Genomic DNA, 12,220 nt, shown 5'->3' on the forward strand with positions numbered 1-12,220 from the left:
AGTGCTCCACAATCCGAGGTCGTATCGCCCAAAGTTTGAATTTGCAGAGACGTTCCGGACTACGACCACACCAGGTTGAAAGCACCCGATCTCGTTCGATCTCGGAAGTTAAGCAACCTCGGGCTTGGTCAGTACTTGGATGGGTGACCGCCTAGGAATACCAAGTGTTGTAGTCACTTTTTTGTTTTTTCAGTGCTCCAGAATCCGAGGTCGTATCGATCAAAGTTTGAATTTGCATTGACGTTGTGGACTACGACCACACCAGGTTGAAAGCACCCGATCTCGTTCGATCTCGGAAGTTAAGCAACCTCGGGCTTGGTCAGTACTTGGATGGGTGACCGCCTAGGAATACCAAGTGTTGTAGTCACTTTTTTGTTTTTTTAGTGCTCCACAATCCGAGGTCGTATCGCTCAAAGTTTGAATTTGCATTGACGTTGTGGACTACGACCACACCAGGTTGAAAGCACCCGATCTCGTTCGATCTCGGAAGTTAAGCAACCTCGGGCTTGGTCAGTACTTGGATGGGTGACCGCCTAGGAATACCAAGTGTTGTAGTCTCGTTTTATTTAGTGCATGAGAAACCGAGGTCGCTTCGATCAAAGTTTGAATTTGCAGAGAGGTTGTGGACTACGACCACACCAGGTTGAAAGCACCCGATCTCGTTCGATCTCGGAAGTTAAGCAACCTCGGGCTTGGTCAGTACTTGGATGTGTGACCGCCTAGGAATACCAAGTGTTGTAGTCACTTTTTTGTTTTTTTAGTGCTCCACAATCCGAGGTCGTATCGCTCAAAGTTTGAATTTGCATTGACGTTGTGGACTACGACCACACCAGGTTGAAAGCACCCGATCTCGTTCGATCTCGGAAGTTAAGCAACCTCGGGCTTGGTCAGTACTTGGATGGGTGACCGCCTAGGAATACCAAGTGTTGTAGTCACTTTTTTGTTTTTTTAGTGCTCCACAATCCGAGGTCGTATCGCTCAAAGTTTGAATTTGCATTGACGTCGTGGACTACGACCACACCAGGTTGAAAGCACCCGATCTCGTTCGATCTCGGAAGTTAAGCAACCTCGGGCTTGGTCAGTACTTGGATGGGTGACCGCCTAGGAATACCAAGTGTTGTAGTCACTTTTTTGTTTTTTTAGTGCTCCACAATCCGAGGTCGTATCGCTCAAAGTTTGAATTTGCATTGACGTTGTGGACTACGACCACACCAGGTTGAAAGCACCCGATCTCGTTCGATCTCGGAAGTTAAGCAACCTCGGGCTTGGTCAGTACTTGGATGGGTGACCGCCTAGGAATACCAAGTGTTGTAGTCTCGTTTTTTTAGTGCATGAGAAGCCGAGGTCGCTGCGATCAAAGTTTGAATTTGCAAGGAGGTTGTGGACTACGACCACACCAGGTTGAAAGCACCCGATCTCGTTCGATCTCGGAAGTTAAGCAACCTCGGGCTTGGTCAGTACTTGGATGGGTGACCGCCTAGGAATACCAAGTGTTGTAGTCTCGTTTTTTTTAGTGCATGAGAAACCGAGGTCGCTTCGATCAAAGTTTGAATTTGCAGAGAGGTTGTGGACTACGACCACACCAGGTTGAAAGCACCCGATCTCGTTCGATCTCGGAAGTTAAGCAACCTCGGGCTTGGTCAGTACTTGGATGGGTGACCGCCTAGGAATACCAAGTGTTGTAGTCACTTTTTTGTTTTTTTAGTGCTCCACAATCCGAGGTCGTATCGCTCAAAGTTTGAATTTGCATTGACGTTGTGGACTACGACCACACCAGGTTGAAAGCACCCGATCTCGTTCGATCTCGGAAGTTAAGCAACCTCGGGCTTGGTCAGTACTTGGATGGGTGACCGCCTAGGAATACCAAGTGTTGTAGTCACTTTTTTGTTTTTTTAGTGCTCCACAATCCGAGGTCGTATCGCTCAAAGTTTGAATTTGCATTGACGTTGTGGACTACGACCACACCAGGTTGAAAGCACCCGATCTCGTTCGATCTCGGAAGTTAAGCAACCTCGGGCTTGGTCAGTACTTGGATGGGTGACCGCCTAGGAATACCAAGTGTTGTAGTCACTTTTTTGTTTTTTTAGTGCTCCACAATCCGAGGTCGTATCGCTCAAAGTTTGAATTTGCATTGACGTTGTGGACTACGACCACACCAGGTTGAAAGCACCCGATCTCGTTCGATCTCGGAAGTTAAGCAACCTCGGGCTTGGTCAGTACTTGGATGGGTGACCGCCTAGGAATACCAAGTGTTGTAGTCACTTTTTTGTTTTTTTAGTGCTCCACAATCCGAGGTCGTATCGCTCAAAGTTTGAATTTGCATTGACGTTGTGGACTACGACCACACCAGGTTGAAAGCACCCGATCTCGTTCGATCTCGGAAGTTAAGCAACCTCGGGCTTGGTCAGTACTTGGATGGGTGACCGCCTAGGAATACCAAGTGTTGTAGTCTCGTTTTTTTAGTGCATGAGAAGCCGAGGTCGCTTCGATCAAAGTTTGAATTTGCAAGGAGGTTGTGGACTACGACCACACCAGGTTGAAAGCACCCGATCTCGTTCGATCTCGGAAGTTAAGCAACCTCGGGCTTCGTCAGTACTTGGATGGGTGACCGCCTAGGAATACCAAGTGTTGTAGTCACTTTTTTGTTTTTTTAGTGCTCCACAATCCGAGGTCGTATCGATCAAAGTTTGAATTTGCATTGACGTTGTGGACTACGACCACACCAGGTTGAAAGCACCCGATCTCGTTCGATCTCGGAAGTTAAGCAACCACGGGCTTGGTCAGTACTTGGATGGGTGACCGCCTAGGAATACCAAGTGTTGTAGTCACTTTTTTGTTTTGTTTTTAGTGCTCCACAATCCGAGGTCGTATCGCCCAAAGTTTGAATTTGCAGAGACGTTCCGGACTACGACCACACCAGGTTGAAAGCACCCGATCTCGTTCGATCTCGGAAGTTAAGCAACCTCGGGCTTGGTCAGTACTTGGATGGGTGACCGCCTAGGAATACCAAGTGTTGTAGTCACTTTTTTGTTTTTTCAGTGCTCCAGAATCCGAGGTCGTATCGATCAAAGTTTGAATTTGCATTGACGTTGTGGACTACGACCACACCAGGTTGAAAGCACCCGATCTCGTTCGATCTCGGAAGTTAAGCAACCTCGGGCTTGGTCAGTACTTGGATGGGTGACCGCCTAGGAATACCAAGTGTTGTAGTCACTTTTTTGTTTTTTTAGTGCTCCACAATCCGAGGTCGTATCGCTCAAAGTTTGAATTTGCATTGACGTTGTGGACTACGACCACACCAGGTTGAAAGCACCCGATCTCGTTCGATCTCGGAAGTTAAGCAACCTCGGGCTTGGTCAGTACTTGGATGGGTGACCGCCTAGGAATACCAAGTGTTGTAGTCTCGTTTTATTTAGTGCATGAGAAACCGAGGTCGCTTCGATCAAAGTTTGAATTTGCACAGAGGTTGTGGACTACGACCACACCAGGTTGAAAGCACCCGATCTCGTTCGATCTCGGAAGTTAAGCAACCTCGGGCTTGGTCAGTACTTGGATGGGTGACCGCCTAGGAATACCAAGTGTTGTAGTCTCGTTTTTTTTAGTGCATGAGAAACCGAGGTCGCTTCGATCAAAGTTTGAATTTGCAGAGAGGTTGTGGACTACGACCACACCAGGTTGAAAGCACCCGATCTCGTTCGATCTCGGAAGTTAAGCAACCTCGGGCTTGGTCAGTACTTGGATGGGTGACCGCCTAGGAATACCAAGTGTTGTAGTCACTTTTTTGTTTTTTTAGTGCTCCACAATCCGAGGTCGTATCGCTCAAAGTTTGAATTTGCATTGACGTTGTGGACTACGACCACACCAGGTTGAAAGCACCCGATCTCGTTCGATCTCGGAAGTTAAGCAACCTCGGGCTTGGTCAGTACTTGGATGGGTGACCGCCTAGGAATACCAAGTGTTGTGGTCACTTTTTTGTTTTGTTTTTAGTGCTCCACAATCCGAGGTCGTATCGCTCAAAGTTTGAATAAGCATTGACGTTGTGGACTACGACCACACCAGGTTGAAAGTACCCGATCTCGTTCGATCTCGGAAGTTAAGCAACCTCGGGCTTGGTCAGTACTTGGATGGGTGACCGCCTAGGAATACCAAGTGTTGTAGTCACTTTTTTGTTTTGTTTTTAGTGCTCCAGAATCCGAGGTCGTATCGCCCAAAGTTTGAATTTGCAGAGACGTTCTGGACTACGACCACACCAGGTTGAAAGCACCCGATCTCGTTCGATCTCGGAAGTTAAGCAACCTCGGCCTTGGTCAGTACTTGGATGGGTGACCGCCTAGGAATACCAAGTGTTGTAGTCTCGTTTTTTTAGTGCATGAGAAACCGAGGTCGTATCGCCCAAAGTTTGAATTTGCAGAGACGTTGTGGACTACGACCACACCAGGTTGAAAGCACCCGATCTCGTTCGATCTCGGAAGTTAAGCAACCTCGGGCTTGGTCAGTACTTGGATGGGTGACCGCCTAGGAATACCAAGTGTTGTAGTCACTTTTTTGTTTTGTTTTTAGTGCTTCACAATCCGAGGGCGTATAGCTCAAAGTTTGAATTTACATTGACGTTGTGGACTACGACCACACCAGGTTGAAAGCACCCGATCTCGTTCGATCTCGGAAGTTAAGCAGCCTCGGGCTTGGTCAGTACTTGGATGGGTGACCGCCTAGGAATACCAAGTGTTGTAGTCACTTTTTTGTTTTGTTTTTAGTGCTCCACAATCCGAGGTCGTATCGCTCAAAGTTTGAATTTGTATTGACGTTGTGGACTACGACCACACCAGGTTGAAAGCACCCGATCTCGTTCGATCTCGGAAGTTAAGCAACCTCGGGCTTGGTCAGTACTTGGATGGGTGACCGCCTAGGAATACCAAGTGTTGTAGTCACTTTTTTGTTTTTTTAGTGCTCCACAATCCGAGGTCGTATCGCTCAAAGTTTGAATTTGCATTGACGTCGTGGACTACGACCACACCAGGTTGAAAGCACCCGATCTCGTTCGATCTCGGAAGTTAAGCAACCTCGGGCTTGGTCAGTACTTGGATGGGTGACCGCCTAGGAATACCAAGTGTTGTAGTCACTTTTTTGTTTTTTTAGTGCTCCACAATCCGAGGTCGTATCGCTCAAAGTTTGAATTTGCATTGACGTTGTGGACTACGACCACACCAGGTTGAAAGCACCCGATCTCGTTCGATCTCGGAAGTTAAGCAACCTCGGGCTTGGTCAGTACTTGGATGGGTGACCGCCTAGGAATACCAAGTGTTGTAGTCACTTTTTTGTTTTGTTTTTAGTGCTCCACAATCCGAGGTCGTATCGCTCAAAGTTTGAATTTGCATTGACGTCGTGGACTACGACCACACCAGGTTGAAAGCACCCGATCTCGTTCGATCTCGGAAGTTAAGCAACCTCGGGCTTGGTCAGTACTTGGATGGGTGACCGCCTAGGAATACCAAGTGTTGTAGTCACTTTTTTGTTTTTTTAGTGCTCCACAATCCGAGGTCGTATCGCTCAAAGTTTGAATTTGCATTGACGTTGTGGACTACGACCACACCAGGTTGAAAGCACCCGATCTCGTTCGATCTCGGAAGTTAAGCAACCTCGGGCTTGGTCAGTACTTGGATGGGTGACCGCCTAGGAATACCAAGTGTTGTAGTCTCGTTTTTTTAGTGCATGAGAAGCCGAGGTCGCTGCGATCAAAGTTTGAATTTGCAAGGAGGTTGTGGACTACGACCACACCAGGTTGAAAGCACCCGATCTCGTTCGATCTCGGAAGTTAAGCAACCTCGGGCTTGGTCAGTACTTGGATGGGTGACCGCCTAGGAATACCAAGTGTTGTAGTCTCGTTTTTTTTAGTGCATGAGAAACCGAGGTCGCTTCGATCAAAGTTTGAATTTGCAGAGAGGTTGTGGACTACGACCACACCAGGTTGAAAGCACCCGATCTCGTTCGATCTCGGAAGTTAAGCAACCTCGGGCTTGGTCAGTACTTGGATGGGTGACCGCCTAGGAATACCAAGTGTTGTAGTCACTTTTTTGTTTTTTTAGTGCTCCACAATCCGAGGTCGTATCGCTCAAAGTTTGAATTTGCATTGACGTTGTGGACTACGACCACACCAGGTTGAAAGCACCCGATCTCGTTCGATCTCGGAAGTTAAGCAACCTCGGGCTTGGTCAGTACTTGGATGGGTGACCGCCTAGGAATACCAAGTGTTGTAGTCACTTTTTTGTTTTTTTAGTGCTCCACAATCCGAGGTCGTATCGCTCAAAGTTTGAATTTGCATTGACGTTGTGGACTACGACCACACCAGGTTGAAAGCACCCGATCTCGTTCGATCTCGGAAGTTAAGCAACCTCGGGCTTGGTCAGTACTTGGATGGGTGACCGCCTAGGAATACCAAGTGTTGTAGTCACTTTTTTGTTTTTTTAGTGCTCCACAATCCGAGGTCGTATCGCTCAAAGTTTGAATTTGCATTGACGTTGTGGACTACGACCACACCAGGTTGAAAGCACCCGATCTCGTTCGATCTCGGAAGTTAAGCAACCTCGGTCTTGGTCAGTACTTGGATGGGTGACCGCCTAGGAATACCAAGTGTTGTAGTCACTTTTTTGTTTTTTTAGTGCTCCACAATCCGAGGTCGTATCGCTCAAAGTTTGAATTTGCATTGACGTTGTGGACTACGACCACACCAGGTTGAAAGCACCCGATCTCGTTCGATCTCGGAAGTTAAGCAACCTCGGGCTTGGTCAGTACTTGGATGGGTGACCGCCTAGGAATACCAAGTGTTGTAGTCTCGTTTTTTTAGTGCATGAGAAGCCGAGGTCGCTTCGATCAAAGTTTGAATTTGCAAGGAGGTTGTGGACTACGACCACACCAGGTTGAAAGCACCCGATCTCGTTCGATCTCGGAAGTTAAGCAACCTCGGGCTTCGTCAGTACTTGGATGGGTGACCGCCTAGGAATACCAAGTGTTGTAGTCACTTTTTTGTTTTTTTAGTGCTCCACAATCCGAGGTCGTATCGATCAAAGTTTCAATTTGCATTGACGTTGTGGACTACGACCACACCAGGTTGAAAGCACCCGATCTCGTTCGATCTCGGAAGTTAAGCAACCACGGGCTTGGTCAGTACTTGGATGGGTGACCGCCTAGGAATACCAAGTGTTGTAGTCACTTTTTTGTTTTGTTTTTAGTGCTCCACAATCCGAGGTCGTATCGCCCAAAGTTTGAATTTGCAGAGACGTTCCGGACTACGACCACACCAGGTTGAAAGCACCCGATCTCGTTCGATCTCGGAAGTTAAGCAACCTCGGGCTTGGTCAGTACTTGGATGGGTGACCGCCTAGGAATACCAAGTGTTGTAGTCACTTTTTTGTTTTTTCAGTGCTCCAGAATCCGAGGTCGTATCGATCAAAGTTTGAATTTGCATTGACGTTGTGGACTACGACCACACCAGGTTGAAAGCACCCGATCTCGTTCGATCTCGGAAGTTAAGCAACCTCGGGCTTGGTCAGTACTTGGATGGGTGACCGCCTAGGAATACCAAGTGTTGTAGTCACTTTTTTGTTTTTTTAGTGCTCCACAATCCGAGGTCGTATCGCTCAAAGTTTGAATTTGCATTGACGTTGTGGACTACGACCACACCAGGTTGAAAGCACCCGATCTCGTTCGATCTCGGAAGTTAAGCAACCTCGGGCTTGGTCAGTACTTGGATGGGTGACCGCCTAGGAATACCAAGTGTTGTAGTCTCGTTTTATTTAGTGCATGAGAAACCGAGGTCGCTTCGATCAAAGTTTGAATTTGCAGAGAGGTTGTGGACTACGACCACACCAGGTTGAAAGCACCCGATCTCGTTCGATCTCGGAAGTTAAGCAACCTCGGGCTTGGTCAGTACTTGGATGGGTGACCGCCTAGGAATACCAAGTGTTGTAGTCTCGTTTTTTTTAGTGCATGAGAAACCGAGGTCGCTTCGATCAAAGTTTGAATTTGCAGAGAGGTTGTGGACTACGACCACACCAGGTTGAAAGCACCCGATCTCGTTCGATCTCGGAAGTTAAGCAACCTCGGGCTTGGTCAGTACTTGGATGGGTGACCGCCTAGGAATACCAAGTGTTGTAGTCACTTTTTTGTTTTTTTAGTGCTCCACAATCCGAGGTCGTATCGCTCAAAGTTTGAATTTGCATTGACGTTGTGGACTACGACCACACCAGGTTGAAAGCACCCGATCTCGTTCGATCTCGGAAGTTAAGCAACCTCGGGCTTGGTCAGTACTTGGATGGGTGACCGCCTAGGAATACCAAGTGTTGTGGTCACTTTTTTGTTTTGTTTTTAGTGCTCCACAATCCGAGGTCGTATCGCTCAAAGTTTGAATAAGCATTGACGTTGTGGACTACGACCACACCAGGTTGAAAGTACCCGATCTCGTTCGATCTCGGAAGTTAAGCAACCTCGGGCTTGGTCAGTACTTGGATGGGTGACCGCCTAGGAATACCAAGTGTTGTAGTCACTTTTTTGTTTTGTTTTTAGTGCTCCAGAATCCGAGGTCGTATCGCCCAAAGTTTGAATTTGCAGAGACGTTCTGGACTACGACCACACCAGGTTGAAAGCACCCGATCTCGTTCGATCTCGGAAGTTAAGCAACCTCGGCCTTGGTCAGTACTTGGATGGGTGACCGCCTAGGAATACCAAGTGTTGTAGTCTCGTTTTTTTAGTGCATGAGAAACCGAGGTCGTATCGCCCAAAGTTTGAATTTGCAGAGACGTTGTGGACTACGACCACACCAGGTTGAAAGCACCCGATCTCGTTCGATCTCGGAAGTTAAGCAACCTCGGGCTTGGTCAGTACTTGGATGGGTGACCGCCTAGGAATACCAAGTGTTGTAGTCACTTTTTTGTTTTGTTTTTAGTGCTTCACAATCCGAGGGCGTATCGCTCAAAGTTTGAATTTACATTGACGTTGTGGACTACGACCACACCAGGTTGAAAGCACCCGATCTCGTTCGATCTCGGAAGTTAAGCAGCCTCGGGCTTGGTCAGTACTTGGATGGGTGACCGCCTAGGAATACCAAGTGTTGTAGTCACTTTTTTGTTTTGTTTTTAGTGCTCCACAATCCGAGGTCGTATCGCTCAAAGTTTGAATTTGTATTGACGTTGTGGACTACGACCACACCAGGTTGAAAGCACCCGATCTCGTTCGATCTCGGAAGTTAAGCAACCTCGGGCTTGGTCAGTACTTGGATGGGTGACCGCCTAGGAATACCAAGTGTTGTAGTCACTTTTTTGTTTTTTCAGTGCTCCAGAATCCGAGGTCGTATCGATCAAAGTTTGAATTTGCATTGACGTTGTGGACTACGACCACACCAGGTTGAAAGCACCCGATCTCGTTCGATCTCGGAAGTTAAGCAACCTCGGGCTTGGTCAGTACTTGGATGGGTGACCGCCTAGGAATACCAAGTGTTGTAGTCACTTTTTTGTTTTTTTAGTGCTCCACAATCCGAGGTCGTATCGATCAAAGTTTGAATTTGCATTGACGTTGTGGACTACGACCACACCAGGTTGAAAGCACCCGATCTCGTTCGATCTCGGAAGTTAAGCAACCTCGGGCTTGGTCAGTACTTGGATGGGTGACCGCCTAGGAATACCAAGTGTTGTAGTCACTTTTTTGTTTTTTTAGTGCTCCACAATCCGAGGTCGTATCGCTCAAAGTTTGAATTTGCATTGACGTTGTGGACTACGACGACACCAGGTTGAAAGCACCCGATCTCGTTCGATCTCGGAAGTTAAGCAACCTCGGGCTTGGTCAGTACATGGATGGGTGACCGCCTAGGAATACCAAGTGTTGTAGTCTCGTTTTTTTAGTGCATGAGAAACCGAGGTCGCTTCGATCAAAGTTTGAATTTGCAGAGAGAATGTGGACTACGACCACACCAGGTTGAAAGCACCCGATCTCGTTCGATCTCGGAAGTTAAGCAACCTCGGGCTTGGTCAGTACTTGGATGGGTGACCGCCTAGGAATACCAAGTGTTGTAGTCACTTTTTTGTTTTTTTAGTGCTCCACAATCCGAGGTCGTATCGCTCAAAGTTTGAATTTGCATTGACGTTGTGGACTACGACCACAGCAGGTTGAAAGCACCCGATCTCGTTCGATCTCGGAAGTTAAGCAACCACGGGCTTGGTCAGTACTTGGATGGGTGACCGCCTAGGAATACCAAGTGTTGTAGTCACTTTTTTGTTTTGTTTTTAGTGCTCCACAATCCGAGGTCGTATCGCCCAAAGTTTGAATTTGCAGAGACGTTCTGGACTACGACCACACCAGGTTGAAAGCACCCGATCTCGTTCGATCTCGGCAGTTAAGCAACCTCGGGCTTGGTCAGTACTTGGATGGGTGACCGCCTAGGAATACCAAGTGTTGTAGTCACTTTTTTGTTTTTTCAGTGCTCCAGAATCCGAGGTCGTATCGATCAAAGTTTGAATTTGCATTGACGTTGTGGACTACGACCACACCAGGTTGAAAGCACCCGATCTCGTTCGATCTCGGAAGTTAAGCAACCTCGGGCTTGGTCAGTACTTGGATGGGTGACCGCCTAGGAATACCAAGTGTTCTAGTCACTTTTTTGTTTTTTTAGTGCTCCACAATCCGAGGTCGTATCGATCAAAGTTTGAATTTGCATTGACGTTGTGGACTACGACCACACCAGGTTGAAAGCACCCGATCTCGTTCGATCTCGGAAGTTAAGCAACCTCGGGCTTGGTCAGTACTTGGATGGGTGACCGCCTAGGAATACCAAGTGTTGTAGTCTCGTTTTTTTTAGTGCATGAGAAACCGAGGTCGCTTCGATCAAAGTTTGAATTTGCAGAGAGGTTGTGGACTACGACCACACCAGGTTGAAAGCACCCGATCTCGTTCGATCTCGGAAGTTAAGCAACCTCGGGCTTGGTCAGTACTTGGATGGGTGACCGCCTAGGAATACCAAGTGTTGTAGTCACTTTTTTGTTTTTTTAGTGCTCCACAATCCGAGGTCGTATCGCTCAAAGTTTGAATTTGCATTGACGTTGTGGACTACGACCACACCAGGTTGAAAGCACCCGATCTCGTTCGATCTCGGAAGTTAAGCAACCTCCGCCTTGGTCAGTACTTGGATGGGTGACCGCCTAGGAATACCAAGTGTTGTGGTCACTTTTTTGTTTTGTTTTTAGTGCTCCACAATCCGAGGTCGTATCGCTCAAACTTTGAATAAGCATTGACGTTGTGAACTACGACCACACCAGGTTAAAAGTACCCGATCTCGTTCGATCTCGGAAGTTAAGCAACCTCGGGCTTGGTCAGTACTTGGATGGGTGACCGCCTAGGAATACCAAGTGTTGTAGTCACTTTTTTGTTTTGTTTTTTGTGCTCCAGAATCCGAGGTCGTATCGCCCAAAGTTTGAATTTGCAGAGACGTTCTGGACTACGACCACACCAGGTTGAAAGCACCCGATCTCGTTCGATCTCGGAAGTTAAGCAACCTCGGCCTTGGTCAGTACTTGGATGGGTGACCGCCTAGGAATACCAAGTGTTGTAGTCTCGTTTTTTTAGTGCATGAGAAACCGAGGTCGTATCGCCCAAAGTTTGAATTTGCAGAGACGTTCTGGACTACGACCACACCAGGTTGAAAGCACCCGATCTCGTTCGATCTCGGAAGTTAAGCAACCTCGGGCTTGGTCAGTACTTGGATGGGTGACCGCCTAGGAATACCAAGTGTTGTAGTCACTTTTTTGTTTTGTTTTTAGTGCTTCACAATCCGAGGGCGTATCGCTCAAAGTTTGAATTTGCATTGACGTTGTGGACTACGACCACACCAGGTTGAAAGCACCCGATCTCGTTCGATCTCGGAAGTTAAGCAGCCTCGGGCTTGGTCAGTACTTGGATGGGTGACCGCCTAGGAATACCAAGTGTTGTAGTCGCTTTTTTGTTTTGTTTTTAGTGCTCCACAATCCGAGGTCGTATCGCTCAAAGTTTGAATTTGTATTGACGTTGTGGACTACGACCACACCAGGTTGAAAGCACCCGATCTCGTTCGATCTCGGAAGTTAAGCAACCTCGGGCTTGGTCAGTACTTGGATGGGTGACCGCCTAGGAATACCAAGTGTTGTAGTAATTTTTTTGTTTTTTCAGTGCTCCATAATCCGAGGTCGTATCGATCAAAGTT

The 12,220-nt window shown here is 47.5% G+C and overlaps 64 non-coding genes across 64 annotated transcripts; all 64 read left to right on the plus strand.

The window, feature by feature from the left end:
- The first annotated feature begins 57 nt into the window (after positions 1-57).
- Positions 58-176, plus strand: LOC145211195 (5S ribosomal RNA). The gene has a single exon (XR_013856506.1). It is a non-coding gene; the product is annotated as a 5S ribosomal RNA (ribosomal RNA).
- Positions 177-248: 72 nt separating this feature from the next.
- On the plus strand, positions 249-367 carry LOC145211196 (5S ribosomal RNA). The gene has a single exon (XR_013856507.1). It is a non-coding gene; the product is annotated as a 5S ribosomal RNA (ribosomal RNA).
- Positions 368-439: 72 nt separating this feature from the next.
- On the plus strand, positions 440-558 carry LOC145209914 (5S ribosomal RNA). Its single transcript, XR_013855412.1, has one exon. It is a non-coding gene; the product is annotated as a 5S ribosomal RNA (ribosomal RNA).
- A 67-nt stretch (positions 559-625) lies between these two features.
- On the plus strand, positions 626-744 carry LOC145210374 (5S ribosomal RNA). The gene has a single exon (XR_013855843.1). It is a non-coding gene; the product is annotated as a 5S ribosomal RNA (ribosomal RNA).
- A 72-nt stretch (positions 745-816) lies between these two features.
- On the plus strand, positions 817-935 carry LOC145211197 (5S ribosomal RNA). The gene has a single exon (XR_013856508.1). It is a non-coding gene; the product is annotated as a 5S ribosomal RNA (ribosomal RNA).
- A 72-nt stretch (positions 936-1,007) lies between these two features.
- On the plus strand, positions 1,008-1,126 carry LOC145211198 (5S ribosomal RNA). The gene has a single exon (XR_013856509.1). It is a non-coding gene; the product is annotated as a 5S ribosomal RNA (ribosomal RNA).
- A 72-nt stretch (positions 1,127-1,198) lies between these two features.
- LOC145209925 (5S ribosomal RNA) lies at positions 1,199-1,317 on the plus strand. The gene has a single exon (XR_013855423.1). It is a non-coding gene; the product is annotated as a 5S ribosomal RNA (ribosomal RNA).
- Positions 1,318-1,383: 66 nt separating this feature from the next.
- On the plus strand, positions 1,384-1,502 carry LOC145209937 (5S ribosomal RNA). Its single transcript, XR_013855434.1, has one exon. It is a non-coding gene; the product is annotated as a 5S ribosomal RNA (ribosomal RNA).
- Positions 1,503-1,569: 67 nt separating this feature from the next.
- On the plus strand, positions 1,570-1,688 carry LOC145211199 (5S ribosomal RNA). Its single transcript, XR_013856510.1, has one exon. It is a non-coding gene; the product is annotated as a 5S ribosomal RNA (ribosomal RNA).
- Positions 1,689-1,760: 72 nt separating this feature from the next.
- LOC145211201 (5S ribosomal RNA) lies at positions 1,761-1,879 on the plus strand. Its single transcript, XR_013856512.1, has one exon. It is a non-coding gene; the product is annotated as a 5S ribosomal RNA (ribosomal RNA).
- A 72-nt stretch (positions 1,880-1,951) lies between these two features.
- Positions 1,952-2,070, plus strand: LOC145211203 (5S ribosomal RNA). Its single transcript, XR_013856513.1, has one exon. It is a non-coding gene; the product is annotated as a 5S ribosomal RNA (ribosomal RNA).
- A 72-nt stretch (positions 2,071-2,142) lies between these two features.
- Positions 2,143-2,261, plus strand: LOC145211204 (5S ribosomal RNA). The gene has a single exon (XR_013856514.1). It is a non-coding gene; the product is annotated as a 5S ribosomal RNA (ribosomal RNA).
- A 72-nt stretch (positions 2,262-2,333) lies between these two features.
- Positions 2,334-2,452, plus strand: LOC145209949 (5S ribosomal RNA). Its single transcript, XR_013855445.1, has one exon. It is a non-coding gene; the product is annotated as a 5S ribosomal RNA (ribosomal RNA).
- A 66-nt stretch (positions 2,453-2,518) lies between these two features.
- LOC145210430 (5S ribosomal RNA) lies at positions 2,519-2,637 on the plus strand. The gene has a single exon (XR_013855895.1). It is a non-coding gene; the product is annotated as a 5S ribosomal RNA (ribosomal RNA).
- A 72-nt stretch (positions 2,638-2,709) lies between these two features.
- Positions 2,710-2,828, plus strand: LOC145209830 (5S ribosomal RNA). Its single transcript, XR_013855335.1, has one exon. It is a non-coding gene; the product is annotated as a 5S ribosomal RNA (ribosomal RNA).
- A 75-nt stretch (positions 2,829-2,903) lies between these two features.
- LOC145211205 (5S ribosomal RNA) lies at positions 2,904-3,022 on the plus strand. Its single transcript, XR_013856515.1, has one exon. It is a non-coding gene; the product is annotated as a 5S ribosomal RNA (ribosomal RNA).
- Positions 3,023-3,094: 72 nt separating this feature from the next.
- LOC145211206 (5S ribosomal RNA) lies at positions 3,095-3,213 on the plus strand. Its single transcript, XR_013856516.1, has one exon. It is a non-coding gene; the product is annotated as a 5S ribosomal RNA (ribosomal RNA).
- A 72-nt stretch (positions 3,214-3,285) lies between these two features.
- LOC145209961 (5S ribosomal RNA) lies at positions 3,286-3,404 on the plus strand. Its single transcript, XR_013855456.1, has one exon. It is a non-coding gene; the product is annotated as a 5S ribosomal RNA (ribosomal RNA).
- Positions 3,405-3,471: 67 nt separating this feature from the next.
- Positions 3,472-3,590, plus strand: LOC145209972 (5S ribosomal RNA). The gene has a single exon (XR_013855467.1). It is a non-coding gene; the product is annotated as a 5S ribosomal RNA (ribosomal RNA).
- A 67-nt stretch (positions 3,591-3,657) lies between these two features.
- Positions 3,658-3,776, plus strand: LOC145211207 (5S ribosomal RNA). Its single transcript, XR_013856517.1, has one exon. It is a non-coding gene; the product is annotated as a 5S ribosomal RNA (ribosomal RNA).
- Positions 3,777-3,848: 72 nt separating this feature from the next.
- On the plus strand, positions 3,849-3,967 carry LOC145209857 (5S ribosomal RNA). The gene has a single exon (XR_013855360.1). It is a non-coding gene; the product is annotated as a 5S ribosomal RNA (ribosomal RNA).
- Positions 3,968-4,042: 75 nt separating this feature from the next.
- Positions 4,043-4,161, plus strand: LOC145209903 (5S ribosomal RNA). Its single transcript, XR_013855403.1, has one exon. It is a non-coding gene; the product is annotated as a 5S ribosomal RNA (ribosomal RNA).
- Positions 4,162-4,236: 75 nt separating this feature from the next.
- LOC145210104 (5S ribosomal RNA) lies at positions 4,237-4,355 on the plus strand. Its single transcript, XR_013855590.1, has one exon. It is a non-coding gene; the product is annotated as a 5S ribosomal RNA (ribosomal RNA).
- A 66-nt stretch (positions 4,356-4,421) lies between these two features.
- On the plus strand, positions 4,422-4,540 carry LOC145211208 (5S ribosomal RNA). Its single transcript, XR_013856518.1, has one exon. It is a non-coding gene; the product is annotated as a 5S ribosomal RNA (ribosomal RNA).
- Positions 4,541-4,615: 75 nt separating this feature from the next.
- On the plus strand, positions 4,616-4,734 carry LOC145209775 (5S ribosomal RNA). Its single transcript, XR_013855283.1, has one exon. It is a non-coding gene; the product is annotated as a 5S ribosomal RNA (ribosomal RNA).
- Positions 4,735-4,809: 75 nt separating this feature from the next.
- Positions 4,810-4,928, plus strand: LOC145211209 (5S ribosomal RNA). The gene has a single exon (XR_013856519.1). It is a non-coding gene; the product is annotated as a 5S ribosomal RNA (ribosomal RNA).
- Positions 4,929-5,000: 72 nt separating this feature from the next.
- Positions 5,001-5,119, plus strand: LOC145211210 (5S ribosomal RNA). The gene has a single exon (XR_013856520.1). It is a non-coding gene; the product is annotated as a 5S ribosomal RNA (ribosomal RNA).
- Positions 5,120-5,191: 72 nt separating this feature from the next.
- Positions 5,192-5,310, plus strand: LOC145211211 (5S ribosomal RNA). The gene has a single exon (XR_013856521.1). It is a non-coding gene; the product is annotated as a 5S ribosomal RNA (ribosomal RNA).
- A 75-nt stretch (positions 5,311-5,385) lies between these two features.
- On the plus strand, positions 5,386-5,504 carry LOC145211213 (5S ribosomal RNA). The gene has a single exon (XR_013856523.1). It is a non-coding gene; the product is annotated as a 5S ribosomal RNA (ribosomal RNA).
- A 72-nt stretch (positions 5,505-5,576) lies between these two features.
- LOC145209984 (5S ribosomal RNA) lies at positions 5,577-5,695 on the plus strand. The gene has a single exon (XR_013855478.1). It is a non-coding gene; the product is annotated as a 5S ribosomal RNA (ribosomal RNA).
- Positions 5,696-5,761: 66 nt separating this feature from the next.
- LOC145209996 (5S ribosomal RNA) lies at positions 5,762-5,880 on the plus strand. The gene has a single exon (XR_013855489.1). It is a non-coding gene; the product is annotated as a 5S ribosomal RNA (ribosomal RNA).
- A 67-nt stretch (positions 5,881-5,947) lies between these two features.
- LOC145211214 (5S ribosomal RNA) lies at positions 5,948-6,066 on the plus strand. Its single transcript, XR_013856524.1, has one exon. It is a non-coding gene; the product is annotated as a 5S ribosomal RNA (ribosomal RNA).
- Positions 6,067-6,138: 72 nt separating this feature from the next.
- On the plus strand, positions 6,139-6,257 carry LOC145211215 (5S ribosomal RNA). The gene has a single exon (XR_013856525.1). It is a non-coding gene; the product is annotated as a 5S ribosomal RNA (ribosomal RNA).
- Positions 6,258-6,329: 72 nt separating this feature from the next.
- On the plus strand, positions 6,330-6,448 carry LOC145211216 (5S ribosomal RNA). The gene has a single exon (XR_013856526.1). It is a non-coding gene; the product is annotated as a 5S ribosomal RNA (ribosomal RNA).
- Positions 6,449-6,520: 72 nt separating this feature from the next.
- LOC145210091 (5S ribosomal RNA) lies at positions 6,521-6,639 on the plus strand. The gene has a single exon (XR_013855577.1). It is a non-coding gene; the product is annotated as a 5S ribosomal RNA (ribosomal RNA).
- Positions 6,640-6,711: 72 nt separating this feature from the next.
- On the plus strand, positions 6,712-6,830 carry LOC145210007 (5S ribosomal RNA). The gene has a single exon (XR_013855500.1). It is a non-coding gene; the product is annotated as a 5S ribosomal RNA (ribosomal RNA).
- A 66-nt stretch (positions 6,831-6,896) lies between these two features.
- LOC145210431 (5S ribosomal RNA) lies at positions 6,897-7,015 on the plus strand. The gene has a single exon (XR_013855896.1). It is a non-coding gene; the product is annotated as a 5S ribosomal RNA (ribosomal RNA).
- A 72-nt stretch (positions 7,016-7,087) lies between these two features.
- LOC145209832 (5S ribosomal RNA) lies at positions 7,088-7,206 on the plus strand. The gene has a single exon (XR_013855336.1). It is a non-coding gene; the product is annotated as a 5S ribosomal RNA (ribosomal RNA).
- A 75-nt stretch (positions 7,207-7,281) lies between these two features.
- Positions 7,282-7,400, plus strand: LOC145211217 (5S ribosomal RNA). Its single transcript, XR_013856527.1, has one exon. It is a non-coding gene; the product is annotated as a 5S ribosomal RNA (ribosomal RNA).
- A 72-nt stretch (positions 7,401-7,472) lies between these two features.
- LOC145211219 (5S ribosomal RNA) lies at positions 7,473-7,591 on the plus strand. Its single transcript, XR_013856528.1, has one exon. It is a non-coding gene; the product is annotated as a 5S ribosomal RNA (ribosomal RNA).
- Positions 7,592-7,663: 72 nt separating this feature from the next.
- On the plus strand, positions 7,664-7,782 carry LOC145210019 (5S ribosomal RNA). Its single transcript, XR_013855511.1, has one exon. It is a non-coding gene; the product is annotated as a 5S ribosomal RNA (ribosomal RNA).
- A 67-nt stretch (positions 7,783-7,849) lies between these two features.
- On the plus strand, positions 7,850-7,968 carry LOC145210032 (5S ribosomal RNA). The gene has a single exon (XR_013855523.1). It is a non-coding gene; the product is annotated as a 5S ribosomal RNA (ribosomal RNA).
- A 67-nt stretch (positions 7,969-8,035) lies between these two features.
- LOC145211220 (5S ribosomal RNA) lies at positions 8,036-8,154 on the plus strand. The gene has a single exon (XR_013856529.1). It is a non-coding gene; the product is annotated as a 5S ribosomal RNA (ribosomal RNA).
- A 72-nt stretch (positions 8,155-8,226) lies between these two features.
- Positions 8,227-8,345, plus strand: LOC145209858 (5S ribosomal RNA). The gene has a single exon (XR_013855361.1). It is a non-coding gene; the product is annotated as a 5S ribosomal RNA (ribosomal RNA).
- Positions 8,346-8,420: 75 nt separating this feature from the next.
- Positions 8,421-8,539, plus strand: LOC145209904 (5S ribosomal RNA). The gene has a single exon (XR_013855404.1). It is a non-coding gene; the product is annotated as a 5S ribosomal RNA (ribosomal RNA).
- A 75-nt stretch (positions 8,540-8,614) lies between these two features.
- LOC145210106 (5S ribosomal RNA) lies at positions 8,615-8,733 on the plus strand. Its single transcript, XR_013855591.1, has one exon. It is a non-coding gene; the product is annotated as a 5S ribosomal RNA (ribosomal RNA).
- Positions 8,734-8,799: 66 nt separating this feature from the next.
- On the plus strand, positions 8,800-8,918 carry LOC145211221 (5S ribosomal RNA). Its single transcript, XR_013856530.1, has one exon. It is a non-coding gene; the product is annotated as a 5S ribosomal RNA (ribosomal RNA).
- Positions 8,919-8,993: 75 nt separating this feature from the next.
- Positions 8,994-9,112, plus strand: LOC145209776 (5S ribosomal RNA). Its single transcript, XR_013855284.1, has one exon. It is a non-coding gene; the product is annotated as a 5S ribosomal RNA (ribosomal RNA).
- Positions 9,113-9,187: 75 nt separating this feature from the next.
- Positions 9,188-9,306, plus strand: LOC145211222 (5S ribosomal RNA). The gene has a single exon (XR_013856531.1). It is a non-coding gene; the product is annotated as a 5S ribosomal RNA (ribosomal RNA).
- A 72-nt stretch (positions 9,307-9,378) lies between these two features.
- On the plus strand, positions 9,379-9,497 carry LOC145211223 (5S ribosomal RNA). The gene has a single exon (XR_013856532.1). It is a non-coding gene; the product is annotated as a 5S ribosomal RNA (ribosomal RNA).
- A 72-nt stretch (positions 9,498-9,569) lies between these two features.
- LOC145211225 (5S ribosomal RNA) lies at positions 9,570-9,688 on the plus strand. Its single transcript, XR_013856534.1, has one exon. It is a non-coding gene; the product is annotated as a 5S ribosomal RNA (ribosomal RNA).
- A 72-nt stretch (positions 9,689-9,760) lies between these two features.
- On the plus strand, positions 9,761-9,879 carry LOC145210293 (5S ribosomal RNA). The gene has a single exon (XR_013855767.1). It is a non-coding gene; the product is annotated as a 5S ribosomal RNA (ribosomal RNA).
- Positions 9,880-9,945: 66 nt separating this feature from the next.
- LOC145211226 (5S ribosomal RNA) lies at positions 9,946-10,064 on the plus strand. The gene has a single exon (XR_013856535.1). It is a non-coding gene; the product is annotated as a 5S ribosomal RNA (ribosomal RNA).
- Positions 10,065-10,136: 72 nt separating this feature from the next.
- Positions 10,137-10,255, plus strand: LOC145210457 (5S ribosomal RNA). Its single transcript, XR_013855921.1, has one exon. It is a non-coding gene; the product is annotated as a 5S ribosomal RNA (ribosomal RNA).
- A 75-nt stretch (positions 10,256-10,330) lies between these two features.
- LOC145209813 (5S ribosomal RNA) lies at positions 10,331-10,449 on the plus strand. Its single transcript, XR_013855319.1, has one exon. It is a non-coding gene; the product is annotated as a 5S ribosomal RNA (ribosomal RNA).
- Positions 10,450-10,521: 72 nt separating this feature from the next.
- On the plus strand, positions 10,522-10,640 carry LOC145210375 (5S ribosomal RNA). Its single transcript, XR_013855844.1, has one exon. It is a non-coding gene; the product is annotated as a 5S ribosomal RNA (ribosomal RNA).
- A 72-nt stretch (positions 10,641-10,712) lies between these two features.
- Positions 10,713-10,831, plus strand: LOC145210044 (5S ribosomal RNA). The gene has a single exon (XR_013855534.1). It is a non-coding gene; the product is annotated as a 5S ribosomal RNA (ribosomal RNA).
- A 67-nt stretch (positions 10,832-10,898) lies between these two features.
- LOC145211227 (5S ribosomal RNA) lies at positions 10,899-11,017 on the plus strand. The gene has a single exon (XR_013856536.1). It is a non-coding gene; the product is annotated as a 5S ribosomal RNA (ribosomal RNA).
- A 72-nt stretch (positions 11,018-11,089) lies between these two features.
- LOC145210752 (5S ribosomal RNA) lies at positions 11,090-11,208 on the plus strand. The gene has a single exon (XR_013856197.1). It is a non-coding gene; the product is annotated as a 5S ribosomal RNA (ribosomal RNA).
- A 75-nt stretch (positions 11,209-11,283) lies between these two features.
- LOC145210613 (5S ribosomal RNA) lies at positions 11,284-11,402 on the plus strand. The gene has a single exon (XR_013856068.1). It is a non-coding gene; the product is annotated as a 5S ribosomal RNA (ribosomal RNA).
- Positions 11,403-11,477: 75 nt separating this feature from the next.
- Positions 11,478-11,596, plus strand: LOC145210107 (5S ribosomal RNA). Its single transcript, XR_013855592.1, has one exon. It is a non-coding gene; the product is annotated as a 5S ribosomal RNA (ribosomal RNA).
- Positions 11,597-11,662: 66 nt separating this feature from the next.
- Positions 11,663-11,781, plus strand: LOC145211228 (5S ribosomal RNA). The gene has a single exon (XR_013856537.1). It is a non-coding gene; the product is annotated as a 5S ribosomal RNA (ribosomal RNA).
- Positions 11,782-11,856: 75 nt separating this feature from the next.
- On the plus strand, positions 11,857-11,975 carry LOC145209920 (5S ribosomal RNA). The gene has a single exon (XR_013855418.1). It is a non-coding gene; the product is annotated as a 5S ribosomal RNA (ribosomal RNA).
- Positions 11,976-12,050: 75 nt separating this feature from the next.
- On the plus strand, positions 12,051-12,169 carry LOC145210049 (5S ribosomal RNA). Its single transcript, XR_013855539.1, has one exon. It is a non-coding gene; the product is annotated as a 5S ribosomal RNA (ribosomal RNA).
- The last annotated feature ends 51 nt before the right edge of the window (positions 12,170-12,220 follow it).

The sequence above is a fragment of the Phallusia mammillata genome, chromosome 1 (genome assembly GCF_965637545.1).
Source record: "Phallusia mammillata chromosome 1, kaPhaMamm4.hap1.1, whole genome shotgun sequence".
NCBI lineage: Eukaryota > Metazoa > Chordata > Ascidiacea > Phlebobranchia > Ascidiidae > Phallusia > Phallusia mammillata.